Genomic DNA, 6,717 nt, shown 5'->3' on the forward strand with positions numbered 1-6,717 from the left:
AAAAAAAAAAAAAAAAAGAAAAAATAAAAATTTAATTAATAGTCAATCAATAAATGAATAAATAGCATACAAATAACAAAGAATACAAACAGATTAAAACTATACAAATTAAGGAAGATAAAAATAAAAATAGGGCAAGACACCATGAGAGAACAAGTGGGCAGGAGGCCAGCAGATTTTTATTTTATTTTTTTATTTTTTTGCAAGTAAAATAAAAATAATTAAATAATTAAAATGAAAAAACTTACATTAATAAAAAGAAATAAAAATAATTAAACAAAAAGTAAATAAATAGAAAATAAATAAATAAATAAAAATGAATGAATGAATGAAAATAAATAAGAAAGTAAAAATAAAGACAGAAATAAAAAATAGGGCAAGACGCCATGAGAGAACAAGAGGACAGGAGGTCAGCGGATAACAAAACTAATTTTAATGTATTATTAATAATAATAATAATAATAATTGTATTAATTCATTAAATAAAAGTAAATAAATAGATAAGCAAAATTACACAATATATAAAGACTAGTTTTTAGAAAAACTTATAATTAAGTGACTTTATGCTTAAAAAAGAACAAATATCTATCAGTGGAGTCAGAAAAATAAAACTAATTTCCCTTTGATTTAAGGTTATTTTTCTGACCCCATCTGCAGATTTTTCCCCCCATTTTAAGTATAAACTCACTTAATTTTAATAATTTTTTTCGGAAAACAAGACTTAATACCTTAAGTAATTTTGCTTCTCATGTAAACAAAACAAAAATACCGTGGAAGAAAATACTTGAATATTGCATAACAATTTAGGTGACAAGTCATTTCAATGAAAGTTACTGCATTTTGATAACATTAGAAAAACAAAATAGTTTTCTTTGGAAAAATATTCACTGATAAATTATTCACAAAAAGATGTAGAACATGCATTGACAATGTAAATGGGGAAAATTTAGAATGCGTTTTGCTAATAAACTAATGGATACTTTAAGTGATCAGCATGGTTGCATGCCAGTTTGATTAAATACTGATGAAAAAGGTGATGGTGAAAATCATTAGGTACCGTTTAAACTCGTTCCTCTCTCCTGCCTGCATCAGGGCAACAATGGTGTTGGTGACAGACGTGCCGATGTTGGAGCCCATAATGATGGGACGGCAGACTTCACTTCAAGCACTACACACACGTACATCACATAAATCATAAAGCTTGAGCAATAGCAGTAGTGATGCTTGCTTTTGCTTTAGCATTAAATATCGTCCATCTCCTTTGTTCTATGACGGCAGATCATCATTTCTTTTTCATTTGTTTCTTAAATCAGCATTAGAATCAAGTCAAGTTTCCATTCAGATACTATGAATGGGTAGTTTAGCATCAGTAATTGCAGTAATTACTGTCCCTTACGCTGCTGGGGTTTACAGCTGGAGTGAAACATGGCTCGTGTTTTACCTGAAGGCCCACAGAGCTTCACGTGAATGAACGCACACACACTCCTGACATCCATCTGCTTTAAATGTATTTACTCAGAGAAAATGTGCTGAAAATGTATATTAACCCTCAGGCCATGCAAGATGTAGATGAGTTAGTTTCTTCACCAGAACAGATTTGGAGAAATGTAGCATTACATCACTTGCTCACCAACGGATCCTCTGCAGTGAATGGGTGCCATCAGAATGAGAGTCCAAACAGCTGATAAAAAACATCACAATAATCTACAAGTAATCCACATTACTACAGTCCATCAATTAACATCTTGTGAAGTGAAAAGCTGTGTGTTTGTAAAAAAAAAAACCCGAAGCCATCATTAAGATGTTTAAACTTTAAACAATTGCTTGCTAAATATACAAGACCATAATACATAATAATGCTTCCTCCAGTGAAAGAGTCCATCCTGTGTTGTCCTCCCACATCAAAATCCACCAACATATTTATTTAGAACAGTTTTGGACTGTTTTCACTGCTTGATCTGTGCACTATGATCTCTCCCCTGATTTAAACGAGACTACTTTTTCACAGAAAGCAATATTTTGGATAAAGCGCTCATATATTAGCCAGAAGCAATTGTTTGAAATTTGGTCAAAATGTCTTAATGCTGGGTTTGTTTCGTACAAAGACAACGTTTGGCTTCACAAGGTTGTTGTACTGGAGTGGTGTGGATTACTTGTAGATTATTGTGATGTTTTTATCAGCTGTATGGACTCTCATTCTGACGGCACCCATTCACTGCAGAGGATCCACTGGTGAGCAAGTGATGTAATGCTACATTTCTCCAAATCTGTTTCCATGAAGAAACACCTTGGATGGCATTTTTTGGGTGAACTATTTACTATCAGCATAACAATTTGAGTAAAAAAAAGTTGCACTGAAAAACTGACATGGTGAAAGTCACAAATGTGAAAGTCTCAGGCTTTTGGACCCCATAGTAGCATCTATATATTAAAACCCTTTATTGTGTCAAACATAAGCTCATTAACCCAAACAAAACTTCCTAATTAAATTGTCGCATCTGTTGTGATTCCACCTGAACTCTGATGTTTAGTTGGAATGAGCTCTGATAGTCACACTTCACAAGCTTCTCAGACTCTGAGGCCACCGCTGCATATGCACAAACTAATTAGCTCATCCGTGAGAGATGCCACTTGATTAAAGCGGGAACAACATGTAGAGATAAGGCTTTCTGGAAATAATTTGGAATAAAAAAGGACATGGTTGCATCATTCAGGGCCAAGTTTTGCAAAAGAGCAAAGTATCTGCAAGTCACGACAGTTTTACAGATGATCACGGTGAATAAAGCCACGAGTCGCAGCTGTTTTGTTAACGGACAACTTAAATGGAACTTTGGATGTCGTGACATTTTGGATCAGATAAAAAGTTAAACTACTGTCAAAAGGGTTTTTAAAATAAAGCTGCCCTCAAAGGCAATGTGCCCAGATTTAATGGCCTTCGAACACAACATGTCCTTATTTTACGTCTGTCTGCACAAGTACATATACCAACTGTTAAAACAACCAATGCTGTATTTCAACCTTAGACTGACTGTAGGCCAGTGATGGGTTTACAGTATGTATGCATTAAATAAATGCTTATGCTCCCCAAGCATGCATTTATTTGATCAAAAATGTAGTAAAAACAGTAATATTTTGACATATTATAATTTAAAACAACTGCTTTTGTATTTGAATATATTTGAAAGTATAATTTATTCCTGTGATGCAAAGCTGAATTTTCAGCATCATTACTCTTCAGTGTCACATGATCCTTCAGAAATCATTCTAATATGCTGATTTGCTGCTCAAGAAACATTTCTGATTATTAATGTTTAAAACAGTTGTGCTGCATAATGATTTTGCAGAAACCGTAATACATTTTTCAGGATTCTTTGATGAATAGAAAGTCCAAAAGATCAGCCTTTATTTAAAAACAGGAATCTTTTTAGCATTATTAATGTCTTTACTGTGACTTTTGATCAATTTAACGCATACTTGATCAATAACAATTATAATTTCTTTTTTTTTTTAAAGTTACCAACCCCAAAATTTTGAACAGTAGTGCACTTCAATTAATTAAATGTAATCAATTGACAGACATAAGGAGAGGATATTAATCTGAGGTTATTGGTTTAGTCTAGAAATCTGACTGTACTAAAAATGAGTTGTGTTTCTTACATCCAGATGAGACCAAGCTGACTATAATGGATGTGGAAGTACTGGAGCTCTGGACCAGAACCGTGACCAGAATCCCCACCATAAGTCCTGCTACGGGTTTGGATAGGATGGCATTGTCCTAGAAAATGTCTCCAGCCACTTTGCCTGACAAAACAGCAAAACATTTGAAACATTTGATTCTCTTTAGTGAACTGGGTTTGATGTCAAAATCTTAAATTGACCAGTCCACCCAAAAAAGAACATTTACTCACCCTCATGTCATTGCAAACCAACATGACTCTGTTTCTTATTTGGAACACAAATGTTACACACAATGAAACTGTATAGGGACAGGTACTGTTGATTATTTGGATTAAATTTTTTTTTCCCATCTGTCGCTATTCACTTTCACTTTATAGGAAAGAACAAAACATGAATGTTCTAATGAACAACATTTTTTGTGTTCCACAGAAAAAGTTATTTGAATAGGTTTGACAAGGAATGACATGAATAATTAAAAAAAATATTTTTAGGTGAACTGACCCTTTAACAGCACGTTATGGTTTGCTTTTGTGCAGATGACGTACCACAGCGCTGAATGCTGATGTTAAACATGCAAAGCCACTTCTTCCTTGTCATAAACATACGTTTAGAATTGATTAACTAAATTTTAATGCCTAACCAATGATCGCAACCTTGAGAACACAGCATTTCTTCACATGTACAGTAAAACAGTTAAGGTCTTCGAAATATGACAAACAACCCTCTTCACGGAGAAGCAGCTAATTAATAATATTTAAAAGATTACATAGGAGCTTTAATAACTAAAAAATTGTGAACTGCATGAAAACAAATCACATTTGACCCCAAAATAAAAGAAAAAGAGTGCAAAAAAGGCTGAAAGGTAAAAGAAAACAATCAAGTAAATATATATGATATATTCTATGATATGAAATAAAAACAAACAATATATTTACTAAAAAGACATGTTTTGTCTACAATAAATAAATATTTTGAATTGACATGTCATGGCTCAATCGGTAAGATTTTTTAATTTTTCATGAAAACAAATCACATTTGACCCCAAAAATAAAAGAAAAAGAAGAGAAATTTGGAATTTGTCTGGGAAATGTGCTTACTTGTCATGACAATAAAGTGTGAAAGTAACAAAAAAAAAAGGCTGAAGATTTGAAAGAAAACTTTAAAGCAAGTAAAATGCCAATGTGCTAGAAGAACAGATGTGGTTAACAGATGCAAAAAGTGGAGTAAAGGACCATTAAGGATGAATAATTACCTCCAGCCAGCTGAAAAGCAGAGCTCAGTACATCCAGTGTACACACAAACCCACAGAGCAAGAGCAAGAGGAGAGGAATCCTCAGTAAACTAATGAACTGTGAAGACATTTCTCCACGTCTGTCCTCGCTGGTCTTTGTGGGCACTACCAGAGGAGAGCAAACCTCTTCAGATATAATCTAATACATTTTCAGCTACACAATGTTCCTGTCTCAATGTTATCAATGTGCATGTGAGCTGATTTATTAACATTGTTACTTTGTAGAGTTAAAAATAAGCATTCCGGAATGCAAAAGCCTAAAAAGTCCTGCAAAATTCATACAGAACATTTGACTTAGACACACAGTGGACTTTGGGAAGTTGTCCCGTTTCCCAGGGATTGGATGAAGGATGGTCAGCATCAGTGTTGGAGGTCTGGTCATGGCAGCTGCTCACCAGGTCCAGAACTGTGCTGTTATTTCTGGGGTCGTGACCCCCAGCTGGGTCAGAAAGAAAAAACAATTAAAGAAGAAATAAAGCATAAGTATTAAGTCACTTATGCTTTATTCTATAGAGTGGCCCCAAAAACAACTTGAACACTTAAACACATCTATTCTTTCATCATAATAACCCAACAAACTTCTTTTAGTGAAATGTTTTATTGTAAAGTGCGCTTCTGCTGTTTTTCTTTAAAATAAATGCCACTTGGTCTAATTTTTTTGTAATATAATGCAACAACATGGTGACATTTTAAGTGTGACTTAAGTGTCCAAATATTTTATGGGGGCCTGACATGTGATATGTGTGTATGCCCATACAGAAATGTAATATATGACATATAATGCTCTATATTAGGAGTGATATTGACATATACAGTATGTCACCTATCAGGTGATATATAATTTTCGCAAACGTACATTAGTAGACGAAGATATGAATTTGTATACAGTATGCACATATACTAACAATGTCCATATGATCATTTTTATATGGTATTATATGTAGCAATATTATATGTATGTCAACAATATTTTTCTTTACATATTCAACTTCACTAAAAAAACATACACAAAATATCTGTATGTTTATATATGGTTTTGTAATTTTGTCACGGCGCGGTACAGAAACACACCGTGTAAACAAGGGTCTGGGTCCAAATGCAGGTTTTATTTAACAGCAGGGGAAAACAAAGTAAACACCAAAACAGAAAACAAACAGAGCTAAGACTCTGACACCCAGGCTTGAACCAGAAACAGGAATCTGATGCAATACGGCCACTTCTGGCTTGCATCAGTCCACGATACAACAATTAGTACAACAACTAATAATCCGCCCAGAGAGGCGTGGGGAAGGCGTATAAATAGCCCTCAGGATGGGCAACAGCTGTGTGTGAGTGAGTGTGTGCACAGGTGTGTGGAGTCAAGGTAACGGAGTCCGGGAGGATGGGAAGTGGCGACCTCTGGTGGTGAGAGGGAGAACACCAGACGCCAGACCCTGACAAATTTTTTTTAAATTTGTCAGCATGTCTATCTTGTAAATTTATGTATTGACAGATTTTAGGATGGATTTACATGTACATGACAAGTCACAATATGTATTACACATAAACATACACATTTGTTAATATATGAAATTGTAAAATTTTGAATATATAGGTTTCATGTACGTTTTACTTCATATGAAGATATATTTAATATATGGAAATTTAATACATGTACATATATTACATTTGCCTATAGATACTTTGAGGTTTGGGGTCAGTATATATATATATATATATCTTTTGAAAGAAATTAATACTTTTATTCA

General features: G+C 33.9%; 1 pseudogene; it reads right to left on the minus strand.

Annotated features, from left to right (window-relative positions):
- LOC107758458 (sodium-dependent phosphate transport protein 2A-like) overlaps positions 1-6,717 on the minus strand; it is a 17,448-nt pseudogene that overhangs the window by 8,431 nt on the left and 2,300 nt on the right.

The sequence above is a fragment of the Sinocyclocheilus rhinocerous genome, unplaced genomic scaffold (assembly GCF_001515625.1).
Source record: "Sinocyclocheilus rhinocerous isolate Xijiao unplaced genomic scaffold, SAMN03320098_v1.1 scaffold4219, whole genome shotgun sequence".
Lineage (NCBI taxonomy): Eukaryota > Metazoa > Chordata > Actinopteri > Cypriniformes > Cyprinidae > Sinocyclocheilus > Sinocyclocheilus rhinocerous.